Genomic DNA, 21,779 nt, shown 5'->3' on the forward strand with positions numbered 1-21,779 from the left:
ATCGTGGTGGCGTGTGGTTAAAGAGTGAAATCTATAGGTTAATACCTTTCATTAATTAGGTTTATTCAAGTAACGATGAAAAAGAGAGTTATAATTAACAATTTCTATAGGGAATATAAAATGTATATATGACTAAATTCCATAAGCAAATTGGAGTATAATAGACTTGTTGTCGCAAATCGCAGAACGGTAGCTAACTACTTCAATTACGCGGTTTTATAATGATATACGCAACGCAAAAATATAACGCAATTTTACAATGGATCTAGATCCTAATAAAACTGACAGAACAATATTTGGTTAATTACAAAAACTCTAAAATTTGTATTAGACGTGGAACAGTTACTCCTTGTTTGACTCTAAACTAATTAGTTTCATCGCCCTTTTTGTCGGAGCACAAATCGGCACCCAAAACCTGATCGCTTAATTGGGGAGCCTGCGTTAGCTGGCTACTAGAACTACCCAACGATGCAAGAATCAATTGACCGACGTGTGACCAACAGGGTTGCAAATAAAAATGACTTGACTTTATTTATTTATTAGAGTTACCGAAATGCCACCCAAAAGACACGGGCTTCAGAGACCAAGCCGCTCAATAATGGGGAGCCTGCGTTAGCTGGCTACTAAACTACCCAGAGCGAACTCCGAGAATCTGACGGCGAGTTAGTAACTCAGAAAAATAAGAAATATGTATGAGTGACTGGAGAGCTCTTGTTTGATGTCTTAGTCCTTTCTGGGGTTGAGCATAGCACTCTCCTTACGGAGTTTCAGATGCAAGACCGTTTGAACGGGGAGCTTGCGTTAGCTGGCTACTAGAACTACCTAACGATCGAGTATCCAAATGGCTGATACCCGCTGACCAGTCAAAACTAAGAATCTTGTAGGCTCTTACCAGTTAAAACTGCTCCAGTTCGTCGCTTCCTAAGAGGTCCGGCACGTAGTACTTCAAAGATTGTTCTGCTCTCGCAGCCTCTGCTGCACGCCCTTTTATACCCAGAGAATCATGGGTTTTGCCCGCTCAAAAAGTAGTTATTATTCTATTACGCTTTATTTAGTAGCAAACATATATTAATTTGATTAATAAAAATACGCTTTGATTTATTATTAATTAGTTTTTCACAAGTTTTCCCGTTAAATCGCATTTTTAATAATTTTTAGATACGCAAATTATAAGTGTTTCAATAGAAGAAATAATTAATCGCAAACAATACATAAAATAATAGCTAAAAATATAACGCAATTTATAATGAGTGAATAATTAATAATATATATAATATAAACATTTAAATAATAATTTATAATAATTCTGTTTCGAAGTATATCTCCTGTCTCTTTCTAACTAACGCGCGCGCCATCGATCGGTGATCTACTCTAAACAATGTTGCACGCGTGAGCTATCCCATACCATTACCGCGCGAATTTTTATGGTGCAGTCGGTAATTTGCGGTTGGTAATAGAATAAAAAAAGATTTACGGATTAGCATGTTTCTTTACTTATCCACAGGATTTAATGTGATGTTCCCGGGGACGTTACAAATTCGTCGGTTACGTACTTCACACGTATTATTTACGAAATATCAAAATTATATCAGGGAAAACCGTTAAAACCATAACAGTTAGAATATTATTTCGGTACCCATAAACGTTTCAACAACCGAAACCGATATCATAATTGTGTACAATCCCAGAGTCTGACCGTAAAATGTACAACATGTTGTTGACCATGCAAAATCAAATTACTGGTTTTTGTAACATCGTAGTCTGCTTCTCTTCAAAAACAAACAATTTACTAGCATAAAGAAATGTATGATTCAAGAGAATGAATTATATTTATGAAATTTTGTCATTCATATGCTCCATTTTGGGACAGACGCCTAATTGTTTTAAAGGTATTAATAAATAAAGGTAGTTACAGTTTAAATTCTGAAATATTCGCTAACAATCATAGAGTATTAGCAGTACGGTTAAAGGCCTTAGTGTAGATCAGAAGGTTTACGGTTCAAATACTAGTCACTTATTCCTTTTTTCACTTAAATGTTTAATTATGTTGTTGGTTTTTACGCAGTTTTATTATACAATTAATAGTGTGTAACAATACGTCTTTATTTTACGGCGTCTTCTCTCGCATTGCCGCCAAAATGCGCGTCTTTGCAATTCGCGGTGCATTGACAAATGAATGCCGATTTTGTTAATTCGTGACATCTCTCGACATATCACGATACTCTAACACATGTTATCATTAAATTCCCGAAGTATAATTATAAAAGTTGCAAACAATCACGCTATAATTGCTGTTATTATTAGCAATTTATTAATTATGGTGTATTTATTATAATATACAAATTATTATGTCTTTATTACCTGTATTAATTACATCTTTATTATTTATTGTGTAAATTAATACCGTATATTATAATATAACATATTTATACGTACATACTGTATACATTCCGCTTATAACATTTAATGATTTTTAGTAATTTTGAATTCAATTTATCTAACCGCATTAAAATATATAATAAATAATAAAAATGCAGTATAATTAATAAACACTAATAGTAACAGCAGTTGTAGCATATTTCTTTGCAACTTTAATAATGATACTTTACCATAATTAAATGAGACGTTTATTTTGATAGTGAACCAAATTTATTATTGCGAGATATTTAAAGGTTTACATTTCAATAAGTTTAAATATATTGATATGTACTAACGTACAAATTTTGTGTATTTTGTCGGGTTCGATAATGTATGTTTATTATCCAATAGTGTTTAAAATATTGGCTAAGAAAATAAAGGTTTTATTATATTTAAGTAGACGTGCCTCACTTTTAAAATTAATGAATTGTTGCAATCGTTAATTAAACGGATAATATTTCAGTTGTTCAGTTATTCTTCCTTTTTAATTTTTTTTAGTCATTTTGCTCCGAATTGCCTTTATATTCAGATTCTGACATCAAGGTTCTTTTTTTATTACCAAGTCTCATGGGACTTCTTTCTATGAATGTAATAAATGTAATAAAATTTTCTGGAAATAAGGACTTTATTGGAGTGGCGTTATTATCCAGAAAAGTATTCTCATTTTGCGTGTGTATGCTGAAACAAGTTAACTTGGTTGAGCAATTGTTAAAAACTAAATTAGAACTTACTAGCAAGCTGATAATAGAAATCAGCAATAATACTAGACAGACCTAGAGCACATTCTTACTCATACTAAGGTTTCCGTTACCATCAATATTATATAATTTATAGTTTTCCAAAGTATTGTTAATATTATTAAAATCTATTGGTATTAAATTGTACAGTAATATATTTGTATAAAAATAATTTTAATCTAAAATACACTTGTACCACTTTCAGAATAAACATTTTTCCAGTATCATTAATCACCAAAACTTCCATCGTCCAAATATTATGCAATTTGAATTATTTTGATCATAGATTGCTTACAAATAAAAAGATCATATTAAGTTTTATATATTATCATCATTACCTATAGTTTCTCCAAAAATGGACTTGCTTCACTTTCATAATAAACGACTGAAATGTTCTCTGTAAGATGATAAAGTTTCATAAATGAGTGACTTGTAAAGTTTTTCTCGTCAGTTTAAACAACAATGATGATCTTTGGGACTTCAAATCAATTCATATAGGAAAGAAATTATTAATAACATATGCTAATACCCTTTCTAGCGTACAATTTTTATTCTCTTTTTTTTCTCATTTTAGGAGATATTTCATGTGCTAACTTCTAGTAATCTGTGCTGTACGGAATATGTGTATTTTGAGTATGCTGTCAACATTAATTTTATTTCCTGAATGTTTCTGCCCTTATCTGTTTCGAGACTGACATAATTTGTGAATCATAAAGTACCTTGCATTGTTGAATTGAAATATGATAAACAGTAGCGCATCACGCTTATTTGTTTCTTCATGCTAACATTCCAGAATACTGTTGTAATTATCATTTACATAATTTTTCATGTATTGTAAAATCATTTAATTTTGATTAAAATTTAATTTACTCAAATTTCATTTTTTGCGATGTACTATCTGGTCTCACTCATTTAAAATAACTGTTCTTAAAGGATTAAAGTTGAACACTTTTGGAGCTTTGCCTTATAGATTATGACAATGAGGTTCTTGAAATTTTAAGACCCTTCATTCTACGGGTGTTGGAATTCAACGAGTTCACTTTCAATTTTCTTAGAATTTCAAACAGTTGTAAATTTTAATAATACTAAAATGTTTCAAAGAATGTACTCGAAGTAGTAAAATTCTTTAAAATAGTTAAAAAGTCTGATTACATTGTCTCATTACATTACAATTAAAATGAAACAATTATCCTTTAAATTAATACATAAATATATGAAATTTGATCTAAACGCAACAATTAGATAATATTTTGTAACGTTGTCGCTCTGTGCTTGCCGTATTGCTAGGCAACGCAGCGATGTACGCGACTCGCGGGCACCCTAGTGCCGGACGCTTCAGCGTGCTAGGGTCGACACGAGGGGGCCGATCGCGGAAGGAAGGGGACTGGTCGGTGGTAAAGAATAACGCTGGGTTAGATGTAACTATAATTTATTCCTCGTGTCCGCCGGGGCCTCAGGTGGCGTGCTCTGGCCTTCCACGGTCTTAGTCTTCTACAAGATAATCATACAGGGTTATGGTCGACTTTACAATATGGCGGCGGTGGCGGCGCGGTATCTTACATACTAGTTTACAGATTACGGTCGGGGGAACGTCCGGCACTGCTTTCGCGGTACGGTCGGAGAACATCCCACGCGGCGTTCGCGGTACGATCCAGGAACGTCTTCGCAATGTTCTCGGTACTTATAACTTCGGTCGGTACTTAGCTCTATTCGCGCCCGAGAGGAGGAGGAGGACAGGAAAGAAATCAACACCAGGTAAAGGGCCACTTCTAGCCTGCCTTTCTCTTATTAACGTTACCGAGATTATTTCCATGAGCTGGCTTCCCTGTGGTCTGGCATACCCCACGACGAGGACTATCCGTCGACGCGGTGCATACCCACGGCTTACCTTCCTCGGAGCTATCCACAGGGTATAGAAGCCGGTTGACCGTTCGCTCGGGACCCTTCCTGCCGCGGAGCGAGGGCTATCCATCGTTCCACGGTCGGTGTGGGGCCGCCGAGGGTTGGCGTAGCCAGCCCCGGTGCGAAGACTATCCGTCGCACCGACACCGGCCTCCAGCTCGCTCAGCCCGGGGCTATCCGTAGACTGGGAAGCTTTAGGGCCTTGGAGAGGTTCTGTCGGGGCCGCAGCCCCGAGCCAACTCCTTGATCGATCGATCGATCGGTACCTAAGTTTTCTCGGGTCTCAGTAGGGGGGACCACCTCGCGGTGCGCGGTTGACGGTGCGCGACGACGTGACGTATTCGTCACAATTTCACTACGGTGTATTAATTAGTATCAATTGATTTTCATAGAATCATCACGTAATTATTATTACACGGAAATTGATGATGAAATTTTTTTGTTGCGAAACATAATGGAAACGTTGTTCATTCTTTATTAATTTTAGGTTTCATTACTGAAACAGAAATAATAAAAATTTGCAAACCTAACTGTTTCCACGTATATCATACATAAAATTCCTATTACTCCATGATGATAAAATACAAAATGCACTGTATTTTTTACCTCAAAAAGATAAAACATCGTATTACTACTTCTGTATTTATGTGAACATTAAATTAAAACATCATTTAAATACATTTACGGAGATTATATTAATAATCTATTACATTTTGAAATGTAGAATTCTATTTAAATAATCAAGTTCACTGTTTGATTATATGTATTTATTGCCCCCTGTATTTTTATCAGAAAGTACTACACATATCATGTGTTGTTCTTCTACGCTTATAAAATTTGTATTGTTGTTCAAGAAAAAGCTGCTTTGCAATTGTTTTATGAAAATCAAACCCCCCTCTTTAATAAAAGAAAATGAGGGTGAAGCTATTCGTAAATTATTATATTAACAGAGATAAACAGTTTACCTGAAAAACAGAGGCAAAAAATGGTAAATCACTCTCTTGTGTGAACCCAGCAAAAATGGTTACAATGGTGTCACATCAAGTGTCGACATGCAAGTTTATTTGACTCTCCAAGGTATGCCTGACCTGAGTTAGTTGTCCTCCGATACATAATTTTAAAATAGTGGTAGGGAAATCAATTGAGTAGTTGAAATTTCTTGAAGTTTAGGAATTTAAAAACTCTATAAATTCTATATTTTAAATATTTTGAAATCCTCAAAGTTTTAACAATCCAAATTATTAAATTCCATACTCTTTGTTCCCACATACTACATTTCCGAATGTCTGAGGTTTTATCTTTCAAAATTTAAAAATCTCTGAGTTTAGTCATTTTAAAAATCCAAGAGATTTAGTTGCGGAAGGAATCAGATATCGTAAACCAAAAGTTAAAAAACTTGAGATATTTTTGAAGTCTTTGAAAAGTCTAAATTTTCATAGGTATACACATATCAAGTTATGCACTATCGACCACAGTTTAATTTTAGTTTATGAAAGTTTTATCCATTTTCTAGTAAATTTGGTGCAATAGTTCAATCCGTTTATGTCGAATATCTTGCATATCGTCTATCTTGAATTTTTTCGGAAATAACGGAGAAAATTTAGGTTCTACGACGTTGTATAACTAAATTGATAGCAGAGTTGCGGCTTTTCGATGTTTATAGTCTAGAAGTACATAGAGAGGACAGTCTTCAACGCAAGCAAACGTTGAATTTTATTGGGATTAGGTCATTTTTATGGATGAAGGCACTTTTTAGAAACAAATTTTCGTAACTTGAGTTTGAGTTCCATTACCGATGGATCAAAAGATCAAAGGAACTTGCATGCAAAGGACCAGAACATATGATAGAAGCTCATGAATGAGATTGCTTCTTTAAGAGTTATTTCAGTGTGCAAATAACTCCCAAAATTGATGTGAAACATTCGTCTTAAATTGCAATTTCTAATTATTTTTCAGAGAAAGAAATTTGTAAAAGTAAAATCTATGGTACCTAAGTTTTGTGGGGGAAATAATGCTGTTGACGATTTTATATGCATATTTATATTTATATATATATTTAATAAACGTAATTTGAATTTTAAAGTTTAATGCTTACAAACGACACACTCCACGGACATCTTTCACACACCGGTTCATTCCCTTTTTTCTTTTCCACTTCAGCCAACCCAAAAAATATCTCTCACCAATTTCACTCACTCTACACTCTTACCAACCTCATTCATACACCAGTCGTACCAACCTATTGTAAAAACCAACCTCACAAGTTTCCAATGTTTTTAAATACATAATTTGTTTGTAGAACGCGCGTAATCAATGTACGTTCTCATTAGTCAGTGTTTTTTTTTTTTTGCTAATAACTCGAAAACGAAGCCTCAGCCAGTATTTTGGCAAATGAAAAAGTTATTCAGAATCGTCCCATCTACCTATTTCTTTTTTTTTTTTTTTAGTACAGGATTTGCGTGGCATCGACTTTGAGGTCAGTAAAGATGACTGGGCCCTGTTTCCTACATCATGTTTTGACTGTATTCTGTAGTACGTATTGATGCCTTTCAGGTGCTTTAGAGTATTTTCTATGTACTCCTTTTTAAGTTAAGGCTTTATTGTTTAACCACGTAGGATGGACTTTTCTCGTAAAACATTTGCAAAGGACGCAAAGGAATGTTTGGAGAACACATAGAATAAAATTTATTCATATTGGTTTCTTTACACAAACAAACATAATATTTCAATCTGTCAAGTTATAAAATGTACAAGTTTCCAAACATAAGAAAATTTTTAGAAAATGGAAACATAGCTTTTGGACTTTACAATAATTTTGAAAATTTTACCACAGGCGTCCGGGAGATTCTTCCGTCCATTCCCTGAAAGGCGACCGGTGGATAAGCGCCGTTCTCTCCATTCCAGGGTGGCCAGGTTATAGCCCCCGTATTCTCCCGTGCTGACCGAGGCGTCCGAAAGCTATGTAGGCTTCGTACTCTCCTTGACTCTATAGGGCGACTGTGGTAATTACCTCGTTCTCTCCTAAAAGAGCTCAACAGGAATTTGCCGCGATCGCGGCTCCGATGCCGATATATATGTATATTAACGCGTTGCTAAAGCCCGCAAACAATCAACAAAGTGGCGTTGCTACACGCGGTTCACTCTCGCGGCTGCTGGGACGTTCCGCGGCTCCGCGATCAGCAAAACCGCTAGCTCGCTACCGGCGTTCGCGTATGTCCAATACGATTTCCAACGCCAGTCGCTCCGTTTCGTGGAGCGGCCTTCTGGATCGTTCCATGTCGTAGAGAACGATCGGTGTTGTTACAACTAGAACATTTGGGAAAGATGTAAAAAATTCATAGTATGTATATGTTATATTTGGAACTCAAACATTTTTAAATTCTCAAATTTCTATATTTTCAAATCCGCAAATTTACATTTTTAATTATTCAAATTATTAAATAACTAAATATTCAAATTCTCAAGTTGCCGCAGCTCGAAAATCCCTAAAAGTTAAATTTTCAAATCTTTTAACAACAAATTCCTAAATTCCAAATTCATAAATTTTTCACTTTTTAATTTTCTCAGTTCCCAAATTACTAAATTTCTAAATCCCTAAATTCTCAAATTTTCAAATTCTCCGATTCGAAGGTTTCACAAAATCCGCAAAGTATATAAAACTTGTATGTCGCAATATTTCTAAGTGTCCAAATTTCTAAATTTCCAGCTTCTTAAATGTACAAATTAATAAATGTTCAACTGATATTTTCAAACTCTTAAAATTCCCATATTCCCATATTTTCAAATTCTGAACTTGTTGAATTTGAATGTTTAAAAATTCATAAACTCAAAGAATTTGCAAATTTGCAGATTTACGAGTTCAAAAATGTTGAAATTTCTAAATTTCTAAATTTCTAAACTTCTATATTTGAAAATTACAAAATTACAAAATTTTTAAAACTGCAAATTTCTAAATATCTAAACTTCATAGTTATCAAATTTCTACGTTGTTAAATTTAAATGTCCTGAGAACTTTAAATCTCTGTAAGTTATTAATACTATATTGTGCGCATACTGTTTATACCATTATCCGTGAGCTCTTTGATGAGCACTTGCATCCAGTAAGAGCAGAGGATTTGCGTCATGAATAAACTAATTACTCTTTATAAATAAATAAAACTATAATGTATGCTTATCATAATTTTTATCAATAATTGGACAATATTAAGACAATAACGTGTATGTTAAGGTTATGACGTAGATGGGATTGTTAAATAACGAAACAAACAGTTTAAAAATACTGAACTAATATATTAAAAGAAATGTGTGTAACAGACTTTGTACCAGGTATGTCCTGCCTATACCGATTCGCTTGTCGAACTGAACGAAAAACGGTCAAGCTGTCCAAAAAAGGTCAGCAATAAGACACGACTGCATAGATGACCCTGGGTTTTTCCCGGCATGATTTATAACCCTAGTCAACGGTCAGAACTTTACCTTATTTGGGCATGAATTTTTCGCTTACTTTAACACTCTCCCTAAAATTCTAGGCCCAAAAAAAAATTTACAATGTTACGCTATAATATTTCCCTTACTTATAAGTCCTAATTTCTTTACAAAGTGTATAAATCGTGGTTTACATAGCGCTTTTGTAAATATATCAGCTAACTGCTCATCAGTCTTAACATACTGTACATCAATTTCGGTTTTATTATACAGATCGCGTATAAAATGATATTTAACATCAATATGTTTACTCCTTTGATGAAACTCGGGATTTTTGATTAACTTGATCGCACTCATATTATCTACCGATAAGGTATACTCTACATTAATTTCACAATCACAGAACAATTTCTTTAACCAAACAATCTCTTTAACGGCTGATGCTGCACTAACAAATTCAGCTTCTGTTGTTGATAACGATACACACTGTTGCCTTTTACTTTGCCATGAAATTGCTGCATGTGCGTATTGACACACTATACCTGATGTCGATTTACGCGTCTCTTTATCTCCCGCATAATCTGCGTCACTATATGCCTTAAAATTACCGCCTTTAGTATAAAATAATCCTAATTCTACAGTCCCCTTAAGATACCTTATAATCCGCTTAACAAATAACCAATGCGCTTCACTTGGTTTTTCTAACGCTCTTGAAACAATATTTACAGCATAACTTATATCTGGTCGACTAAATACCTGAAGATACATAAGACTACCTACGGTCTCCCTATAAGGTGCTTTACAATTGTCCCCTTTTAAACTACCTGCATCCCAACCTACCTCTATGGGAGTACAGACACTATTAGCCTCGCTTAAATTGAATTTTTTCAGAATGCTTCGAACATATTTAGCCTGGTGTATAAAAATAGACCCATCCTTCAATCTAATAATTTCTCCGCCTAAGCAATTTGTTACATCTTTTGTACTAGTTATTTTAAATTCTTTAGCTAACTGAGTAAAAAATTGATCTATTAAGTAATCATGTGAAGCTGCTAAAAGTCCATCATCGACATAAATAACTAAAAATATTTTCCGATCATCTTCTTTATAAGTATAAAAACAAGGATCAGCTAAACTTTGACAAAATCCGAATCTTTTTACAAAATTAGAAAAGTGTTCAGTCCAACACCTTGGAGCTTGTTTTAACCCGTAAAGACTTTTTAACAGCTTACAGACCCGCACTGTCCCATCATTAAATCCTTCCGGTTGCATCATATAGATATCCTCTTTTAAATCACCGTATAAAAATGCCGTTTTTATATCAAATTGTCCAAGATATAAACTATACTGAGCTGCAACGCTCAACAGAAATCTAACTGTATCAAAACGAGCAACAGGACTAAATGTCTCTTTATAATCTAATCCTTCCTCTTGTGAATAACCTTTAATAACTAATCGCGCTTTGAAACGTATTCTACCATCTGCATTAAATTTCTTAACGTAAACCCATCTACATCCAATAACCTTTTGTTTCTCCGGTTTGTCTACAAGTACCCACGTTTTATTTTCATGCAACGAATTAATTTCTTCTTGCATAGCTTCTACCCAATGATCTCTTTCACTAGAATTAATTGCATCAACATAATTTTCAGGCAACGCTTCTGCCATATATGTAATCGGACATCCATAAAAGTCAGTACGCCTAATACCTCGTCTATCGCGTAGTTTTTTTACATTTTCATTGTTAATGTCTAAAGGTTGCAAAGTTTCAGTTGATTCGCTTTCATCTTCTCTATTTTCATCTGCACTTTCATTATTATATTCAATTGAATTACTAGCCTCATTATCTACTTTTGAATTAATAATCGTTACTTCATTGGAACATACCCTTTCTGATTTAAACACAACATCACGACTTAGAATAACATCTCTTAGTCCCGGAACAAAAATACGATAACCTTTGCAATTTTCAATATACCCAACAAGAAACCCTTTCACCGCTTTCTTATCTAATTTTCTCCGTTTTTCCACCGGTATATAAACAAAACACTCGGTTCCAAAGACTTTTAAATTATCAATTTTTGTGCCTTTCCCATACCACAACTCGTAAGGAGTTTTATTCCCGATTTTTGTCGGACCTGTTCTATTAATTACAAATACAGCGGTATTCATTGCTTCCGCCTACAAAGACAAAGAAATTCCTGACTTAGCATAAATCATTGATCTCGCTGCTTCGACTACAATACGATTTTCGCGCTCCGCAATACCATTTTGCTCCGGTGTGTAGGGAACATTTATTGTATGTTTTATCCCTTTGCTACTCAAAAAACTATTGACCCCTCTATTTTCAAATTCTTTACCACCATCTGTGTGAAACTCTTTAATATTTTCATCAAAAAGATTTTCTATCTCATTACAGAATATTTTTAACTTATCAATGACCTCTGATTTATGACGAATAAAATAAATTGTCCTAAATCTCGAAAAATCATCCTTAAACATCAGAAAATACAATTTTCTACCTAGCGACTCTTGTTCCATAGGCCCACACACATCAGCATATATAATTTCTCGAGGTTTTTTAGCGCGTTTCAAATTTTCACGAAAACTTAACCTGTGTTGCTTTCCATAAGCACAGCCTTCATAAATATCATCCATATCTGACGTATCTATATTTATACCCACGTTTTGCAAAAAACTTTTCACGTGCCTTTTATTTTGATGACATAAACGTTCATGCCATAACTGTAATGAACTCGATTTTTCCGACTTTAAATTTTTATCGACCTTCTCAGATATGTTACATTTTTTCGGCAATACACGTATAACCCGCAAATTAATTTTATATAAATTACCTCTATCACAACCCGTCGCTACAACTATTCTATCACGCGTGAATAAACATTTCTTTTCGCAATCAGTAATCGAAAAATTAACCCCTTTTTTCGCAACTATTTTAACAGAGAATAAATTTTGCTTAATGTCCGGTACAAACAATACATCATGCATTACTCCTTCAATCCACTCACCATTCACATACGTTTCAATGTCTATTTTACCTTTTCCATGCGCAGAGATGTTTTCACCGTTACCTATTTTTACGCTTAAGGGTACCTCGAATTCCTCAAAATCACAAAATAACTCCCGTTGATGAGTCATATGGTCCGTCGCTCCTGAATCGATTAACCAAGAAACATTGTCCTCTTCAGTATTGCAGCCTCCATAAAACGCCTGCTTTGCTGTTGAATTGCGCCGTCCTTGATATGAATTGTTGCCCTGCGTACTGGATCTCTCCCTGACATTTTCTCTTCTTTTAAAACAATTCCTGCTTAGATGGTTTTTTGAACCACATGTAAAGCAGCCAACACAATCTTGCTTCTTGTGACCTTTCTTTCCGCAAATATAACAGACGATATCTGCATTCTTATTCACAAATTTATTTTCGTTGGACCTAAGTGGTTTATTTTCAAATTTTGTTTTTGTCACCAACGCAACAACCTTCTCTTCTTCAGCAGATTCTTCCTCTGTTCTCATTTCCTCAGACATCAATCTCGCTGTTAGATTTTCAAGATTTTTCTTCCGTTCTTCAACAGAGTCCCACGCACTATGAAAATGATTGAGCCTTTTCGGCAACGTACTTAAAATCCGTGTAACGAGCATTGAATCTGGCACCTCACTCCCGAGATTCTTCATTTTCGACGCCAACTGCTCCACTTTTGATAAATTGTGTGCAACATTTTCACTTTCATCCCATTTGAAGTTGAAAAACTGTTTTTGCACCAAGGACAGATTTTCCTCCGATTTCATATCGTACACGGCGTTCAGTTTTTTCCACATTTCCCTTGCAGTTGCACAACTTAACAGCAAGTCCAACGGTTTTTTCTCCACTGTTGTGACGATTAATTTCCTTGCAGCCCTGTCTGCCTTCAAAAAATTCTTGAGTTTCACTTCATAATTTGCTGAACCTAACTCTGGATGGACTAGTGTCCCTTCGCACACATCAATCATATTATCGTCCTCCTCCAACAATGTACGTATAATAAAACGCCATTGCTGCCAGTTATCCTTATCACGCAGCTTCTCTATTTTAAGACCTGCAGCTTCCATTTTTCCACACACACACTTTAAACTTTAAGAACTGTCACTTATTTAAACAACTTTGCCACTTATTTATACTGGGCCCATAACCTGTTAAGGTTATGCCGTAGATGGGATTGTTAAATAACGAAACAAACAGTTTAAAAATACTGAACTAATATATTAAAAGAAATGTGTGTAACAGACTTTGTACCAGGTATGTCCTGCCTATACCGATTCGCTTGTCGAACTGAACGAAAAACGGTCAAGCTGTCCAAAAAAGGTCAGCAATAAGACACGACTGCATAGATGACCCTGGGTTTTTCCCGGCATGATTTATAACCCTAGTCAACGGTCAGAACTTTACCTTATTTGGGCATGAATTTTTCGCTTACTTTAACAGCGTACATTTAGCTTTAACAGACTGAAATCCTCAAATTAGCAGAAATCAAATCATGAAATGTCACTTTTTAACCTGTTTCTTTCTCTAAGTACGGTCAGAATGAGTAACGGGACTAGTGACGCTGAAAAATCACGGAAAAAGCGTTTGGACGCAAACGTGGCCGAGGGTTCGGCTTGAATTTAATGGAGTGTACTGGCACTTGCTCTGCTCGCCGCTATTTTATGCCATTCTTTACACGAGGATACTACGGCGTCCCATATTTTTTCGAGCATAAAGTATTCGAGGACGCGTTTTGACTTAGTTAAACAACGTAACCTAGAACACTGAAATCTAAAATTTCAGAATATCATGCAACATTTTTTACTAGTTATAGCAAACTGTTGCGACCTTGTTATAAGCTTATGTTGAAAACCGTCTAGTTCTAAGTGTCTTTTCGCAAAAGCTTGCGCAAGTCGGTTTTTGCAGATTCTCCACTCGTTCAAGCTAATCCAAATTTCTCTGTACTACCCATTAGCTTTCTTTGAGCTAGGAGATTTTGCTGACATTTTTTGCTCATCTTTTTTTCTGAGAAAAATGTGTTAGTCGTCCTTGTTTAGGGCTGGCAGCATAGGGGACTTTTTGCCGATTCGCGCGTGACGCTCCGAATAATTTGAAGTGGTCTTTATATCCATCGTCGTCCTTCTCGTACGAATTAAAAGCGTGTGGACGAATTAGACATTTACTTCATTTTACTTTCCGCTTTAGGACGTTTGTTATTACGTACATAACAGTGTTTAATTAGGTATAAACATGAATTTTATCGAAACTACATATATGTGAGACACACTGTATATCAATTAATTTACCTGTAACATGGGGATTGACCGAATAACAAATAAAATCGTACATTACATAATTCTTTGTGGAAAAATAAGAATGTATATAATAATATTTGTTAATTTTCGACTAGATTTTTGAGAAAATTTTGAAGTTTAAAGATCCGCTGTGTTTCTTTACTGTTACGGCAATTCTTCTCTTAAGCGACTTAAATACATATTATACTTATAAATAATATTTACACAGCACATACTTGATATTTCAAGCATAGTTAGACTCTGCTTAATGCTATTCTGATTGTATATGTATTATTATAAAAGAAGAGAAATAAATATATATAAGTTTAATGTAAGTTTATTATAAGTATTGGAACGGTTTAATAATGGTGTTCGGTATAACACGTAGTATTTCACAATTAATTTTCAAACGTCTTTTCGCCTCGGCGTCTCGCAAGCTTCTCCCGAGGGCACGCGTGCAAGATCGCACGCGTCCAAAAAACAAAAGCTAACGATTTGTCGAACATTCGAAATGTCTAATGTTCGACGCCTCGAATCGTCGAAAAATTCCATCGCAAAATACATTGTATATCAACGTCATCACGAAATACATTCCCTACGTATATTGTAAATCTTAAGTTAACATAAAATCCATACTTTTTTCACGTAAAATATTTCGATGAAATCAGAGCCTGAAAGGCGGACCCAAATTGTTAAACTAGTTAAGAAAATAAGGTTGGACATGGATAAATGTCCAAAATATTGGATATTGACAAATTATTTCGAGTTACAAACTGGTGAAAGTCTTTCCAACGACGATCTTACAGAATTAATACATAGAATAACCAGCGCATGAGGATGACGAAATTAACATTTTTGAAGATCAGGAGTAGATGTAACTTCCAGAAAATGTTATAAAAAAAAGTTTACTCACTAGAACAGAAATTATGAATCAGTAAATATAAAATGATTTAAATTTTTATAGAACTTTAAAGGTAAGACGAAGTGTCATTAATTTATATTTTGCTAGCACCAACTACTTGCTGAACGAAATAGGAAAAGATAAAGGTCGTTTGATATGACTTTTTCACGAAAAATCAGGAAATGTCAAATGAGGAAGATGCTTCCTCATAAATGTTCCTCATTGTAACCGCTCGTACGAGGTTACTCGCGTCGCGAACTGATCGCACGGATTTTTTAACTCCGTGCCACGAGGTCGTAAATCTCGTGACTCGTTTGGCTACGATCCTTTGCGACGCGCTGCTCTGCGGAATTAACTTTCGAGCAGTGATTCAAAATGAGTCCGAACGATTGACTCCGGAAAATGGTTAAGTCCGTAACGTTGACTTATTGAAAATGATGTTCTCTTCGAATGTGCGAGATGTTCTGTGCGAATGTTAGGTATGTTCGGTTCGAATGATAGATAGGTTCTGTCGTACGATGCGTTCTGTCCTTAGCTCTCGATCATGCGAGCTAAGGAGCCCTGGCGAAAGTTTTGGAAACACGCTGATTGGTCATCATTCGATTTTTGATTTTCCAATCATCGTGTCCCTTGACTTTCTCCCACCTTTCCGTTACGCCCTTGGCGCGTTTCTTTAGGAGGGTGGGACGGTACCAGAGCGTACGTGAGAAATCTGCAAGTCCGGCAACGCCGGGGTTTTTCCTCTGGGTCTCAGGCCCGATGACCGTAAAGTACCGTAACGAATGTACCGTCGAAATGACCCTTCAGAATTACCGGATTTATGACAGGAATTGGCTATCGAGGACGAAACGAAACTAAAAATTTAACGCTATTGTACGAAAAAAGGTAAATGAGTATTGCAGGAAGTAAGGAAAAAGTCTTTCTCAAAAATAGCCTTTGTCGCGGACCTATCATAAACTCTCCAAGCAGAATTCTCACGTACCGTGTTCCAACGGTTGGAACACTCATATTCCTTCATGAATGTTTTATCATGAATGTTTTATTTATTAACAACAATCGATATATGAAATAAATGAGTCCTTAATTAATTTAATAAAAAAGTGTAAACAATAAATGTTACAAAATAAAGCAAAAAAATTTAATAAATTTTCTTATTCACTGCTTTGTTTAACTTATCCGCATTATTATCGTGTTAAAATGACTATGTTTAACGCTGTTTTACTTAGCGCTGGAACTTATTGAAATGTATTCCTTACAAATTTTACTATACCTGAAATATCTTTTAAGTATGAAGGTGCTTGACAATCGAGTTAAATGAAATATTGTGAAAAAGGTAAAAAAGTATATTGGTTTAGGTGTTGAATTATTTGAAAAAATAAGAAAGAAAGTTCATCCAGGTATTGCATTTTGAACGTTAAAAGAATGTAGATATATCGATAGACTGACACGTAAAAAGTTCGTATATAAACGAGATAATTCATAAGAATGATGTTTTTGTCGATGAAAGCAAGTTCAATTTATTTTCTCCAGATACGCGAAAAATGGTGTTGCGTAAGCGAAATCAAAAGCTTAATTTTAGAAATGTGAATCTAACAATTAAATGTGCAGGTGGAAGTGTTGTGGTGTGGGGATATATTTCCTTAAAAGAAGTTGAACTGATTTTTATAAATGGAATTATGAATAACTATATAGACTTGGATATTTTAAACCAAAATCTGAAAGTATAACTGTAATGAACAGTGAGCACACTTATTGTTAGTTCAGGAATGTCTATTATACGTATAATTGATTATGTGTGTTACGATGACCGGATTTAAACTTAATTAAAAACTTATGGAATTATCAAGACAGGAAGAAATATTATAGCTAACACGCTTAACAGATTACGATATATGTATAACACTGTACAACAGCCAAATGCTTTTGTAATCGTCACTATGAAATTCTTATAGTTTTCTGCGAGCTGAATATGAATCTGAAATTTATTTTCCTTTAGGATCCACAGTTTTTGAGAAAATTAATGTTAAAAAAAGTTGCAAATTTTTAACTTTGGAAAATTTGTGTGCTTTTACCATAGCAGCTATTCAGTGGCTTTTCACACGAAAAAAATCTATGAACTTTCCCGAATAAAATTATATAAATTATTATTACATTGTATTTTTAAATATATTTAAATATTCAAAGTAAAACTGACACCAAAAACACACCAATTTTTGCTGATATTTTTCAGATTATTTGAAAAACTATGGGTCCAGCGAAATCTAACCATCGTGCGTGACAGAACAAACATTTCTGCTGCAAGAAGTGTCAAGCGAAATTACAAAATCACTTTCGTTTACATTTTATAATGGAAATAGTTCGGCAAAACACGTGTCGCTGCCAGTGGCACTCAATGTTGGTGTGGCAACATGGATCGGGAAAAATATTAACAAACATTACGTTCCAAGATCTATTATTTGAAATGTAATCGCTTAATATTTTTGAATATTTAATGTTTATTTTAAAATTTAATATTTGTTCCAAAAATTTATATGAAAAAGCTTTTATAAATATAGCCCCATTATTTTTAAAACAGAAATGAAGTTGTTCTATTTCGTAACATGTTTGCTGTTATCTTGAGATCGGATCGATGAATTTCTTATCTAGAACAATTATCTGAAAATGATTTGAAATATAAGGAACTACTAGATGCGAACAAAATTAAAACATGATAGTGAGAAAAAAAATATGTACAAAAAAGTGTACTCTAAACTTTAAACCAAAGAAAAAACATAATCAAAGTTATCTAAATTAATTGATTGAAGAAAAGAGAATATTTATAAGAATGGAGCTAAACTTAATGGAAATTAAAATAATCGAATTGTAACAATTTAATTTACTCTGAAAAGTACGCGATGTGATAAATGAAAATTTAAGGATCGATCGCATTGCTCGTGTAATTCTTGCTTGGAATAGCACTGCAGTGTTTCTATTTTTAATACGAAAACACGCAAAAACTTTTGCCTTATCCATGTTTCTGAATTTTGCGCAGCTTTCTGATGTTGTAATGCAGTCGTATATATTTTAAATCCTTCCAAGCTACTTGCTTTAAATGTAAGAGAACTGCACCAAAAATACATAATGAAGTTGTGATATTTTCCTACTCATTTATAAATTATCCCCGTTTATTCAAAATGAAGAACGTAATGCTAAAAATTTCTCGACGAACATCAAAGTAAGCAATGATATATTCGGTAGGTTCTGGATTTGTATGTTAGCGCCAACGTATTTTTGAGGGTCGTTGGGGGCAATTAGCCTGTGCTATTTTGCCTTCGAACGATTTATGATAGGGATAGCCTGCGTGAGGTCTAAGCGAAAGGTCGTTTATGAGAGTCTAAGTGTGGCGATAGATGATGGCTATTGACTTGGAGTCGTATGGTCATCAGATGTCGTAGGATTGTTTGCTTTGTTAGCTTCTGAGATTGTAGAAAAGGACAGATAGTTTGTTATTGCAATGCTAAGTCGAATAGGGCCGTTGTTCCTGGAGGATCTGGCCACGTAGTGGGGAGGCAGGGATGCCTTTGGTAAGAGGACTGAGTTTGACCTCTCGGCACTTACCCCAGCACCTTAATTGGGAACGCATCTCTTTTGACAAAGTTTCTAACATGTATGTACTTAGAGTTAAATAAATAAAAAATGTGGAGTGGCGAAATATAAATTAATCACAGTTTCTTGTATGGTGGTGTTCGACTTATTTTAAAGCATTCAGTTTTCACTTTTAATTACATGTATTATTATTAAAAAGTAATATATTGTACCAAGATATACAACATCTTATATTGAAAATATAACATATTGAAACATTAAAACAGACATATCTGTTCTCTTCTATTGGTTAGCGTTATAAAATGTATTAATTTTTGTTTGAATATAATAATTTGGCCACGCACTGCAAGTTGTATGTCGAAACATCATAAAAGGAAAGAACTAAAAAATATAAATAAAATAATTTTTAGAAAAAAAATACGCCGACTTCGAAATGCACTAAAAAGTATAAAATAATTTCTATTTCCTAATGAAGTAATTTCTATTTCATTCAATCATACAATTACGTAACAGATATGAATGAAACCTATTTACTCGTTAGGTATTATATTAAATACATTTCAACCTTTTCGGAGGCGGCGCAAAATTAAAAGATTATTTTGAATATGTTATTTAATCTTTAATCGTGATATGCTTGTCGCGGCTCGCTGACTTCTGGGCGTTTCGTTATCCGCAGTTTGGTTCCCCGGTGTGCAGGGTTCCCCTTCCCCGAGGATTTCGGCGCCAGGGATGGGCCATAGCATTCGTCTTCATGGCCAGGTCCTAGGGCCCTCTTCGGGTGGTGGCTGGGGGTGACTTGTTCTCAGGCCTGGCATTCCTCGGCGTTGGTTGGCGGTTGCCCTCGCGGAGGCTGATGGGCGGCTCGGCGACCGGTCAGCAGGCGGCTCTGTTCTTCTGTGGCTCCATCCCGCGCCTCCATCGCTCGGATTGAGGTTTTCCCGCGACCAGGAACAACGGACTCCTTCTCTTCACGACGGCCGCCGCACGCAAAGGAGTCTGAGAGGAAGGGACGCGCGCAAAAAAAAAAAAGAAAAGGATGAAGTAACATCCGTCCATACACCGTGTGGCGAGGGGTTTGGCAGGGCGGAGGAGTGAGGCCGGCGGGCCTAGTGGCGACTCGTAACGAGGCACGAAAATATGCCTCGTTACAACACGAATTCATTTGCAACGACATAGAATAAATTAATGCAATCTACATTTATACACATTTGTTATAGAACGTTTTAGTAACAATTCACGCTTAGTATGAACAATAACAAGAAGAAGATTATACATTATATTAAAACCGCACTTTCGTTGCTTTAACTTGAAATCAATAAACATTATTATCTACGATGCTTTTCGACGTTTCCGTGTTGTCATTCAAAAATGATTTTCACGCAGAAAATCATATCAATAATAATAAAAGTGAACGACGTTTTTGATTGATGTTAACGAGTAAAATGCATTCAGTTTCTAAAATTAAATGCTTGATCGATTCATCACACTTTTATTACGTTCGGCGAGATAGATGAAAAGATTGAATATCTTTTTTTTAAATGCTATTCTTGTTATTTTATTATTCACGATCTATAAAAACATCTGTTGCACCATAACAAAAGGTTCATAAAGTTGGGGAACGCTGTTCGCTTTTCCAGGAAGTTTGAATGTCCTACAACTACTATTCGTAGTTGCAAGGTATACGACCAACAGTTAAAAACAAAATTTTTAGTTCACATTACATGTTCGAATTTCAAACGTTTTAACACAGATGTTGAGTGTTATAAAAAAATTACATTTTCTTTCTCCGACTAACTTGTTAATTATTGTTTGATGTAAAACATGTGTATAAAGGTGGAACTTAAAATTAAATTAAAAATATTGCTTGGACACCTTAACATTTGTTTTCTACACCGAGATGCAAACCAAAAACCGAGATATTAAAAGTGCACTAAAATCGAGAAAAGTTTATTTCAAAAGTTGCCGGTTGTTTTGCAATAACAACACTTTGCAATTAAAAAATGAAAAATTTGTTGATAATGGTACCAATGGGGAGTCAGAACCTACCAGATGCAAAAGGTTTCGTTCCGATCGGTCCATCCAGCTAGGCGTAATCGGCGGGCACACATAGAAAAAAAAAAAAAAAAAAATATATATATACTGATCGAATTGAGTAACCTCCTCCTTTTTCGAAGTCGGTTAAAAAATCCATTATAGATGAGCCTTCTATAAAATATTCTAAAAGACCTCATTATACATAAATATTCTATCAAATTTAAAACATAAGTGTAATTTAAGTAAATATACCGGTTATACTGACTGTGCCAGCTTTCACCATCTCTATGATTGTTGTTCATTTCACATCGGTTAACAGATCTTCATATGTACTATTCTATTGTTTCTTATACATGTATCGTGATATATGAAATTATATCGAATTTTTATATAATGAAGGATTACTTTTATTTTTAAAGGCCGATCAATTTTTTATTGTACACTCCAAGAATACATGATAACCA

The 21,779-nt window shown here is 34.7% G+C and overlaps 1 protein-coding gene and 1 long non-coding RNA gene across 2 annotated transcripts in view; both read right to left on the reverse strand.

The window, feature by feature from the left end:
• LOC105663968 (cyclic nucleotide-gated channel alpha-3-like) overlaps positions 1–21,779 on the reverse strand; it is a 1,281,713-nt gene that overhangs the window by 1,166,387 nt on the left and 93,547 nt on the right. The window lies entirely within an intron of this gene.
• LOC143265282 (uncharacterized) lies at positions 4,568–5,538 on the reverse strand. Its single transcript, XR_013039680.1, has 2 exons — positions 4,954–5,538; positions 4,568–4,646 (listed from the first exon to the last, which is right to left on the reverse strand). It is a non-coding gene; the product is annotated as an uncharacterized LOC143265282 (long non-coding RNA).

Source organism: Megachile rotundata, chromosome 10 (genome assembly GCF_050947335.1).
Source record: "Megachile rotundata isolate GNS110a chromosome 10, iyMegRotu1, whole genome shotgun sequence".
NCBI classification, from domain to species: domain Eukaryota; kingdom Metazoa; phylum Arthropoda; class Insecta; order Hymenoptera; family Megachilidae; genus Megachile; species Megachile rotundata.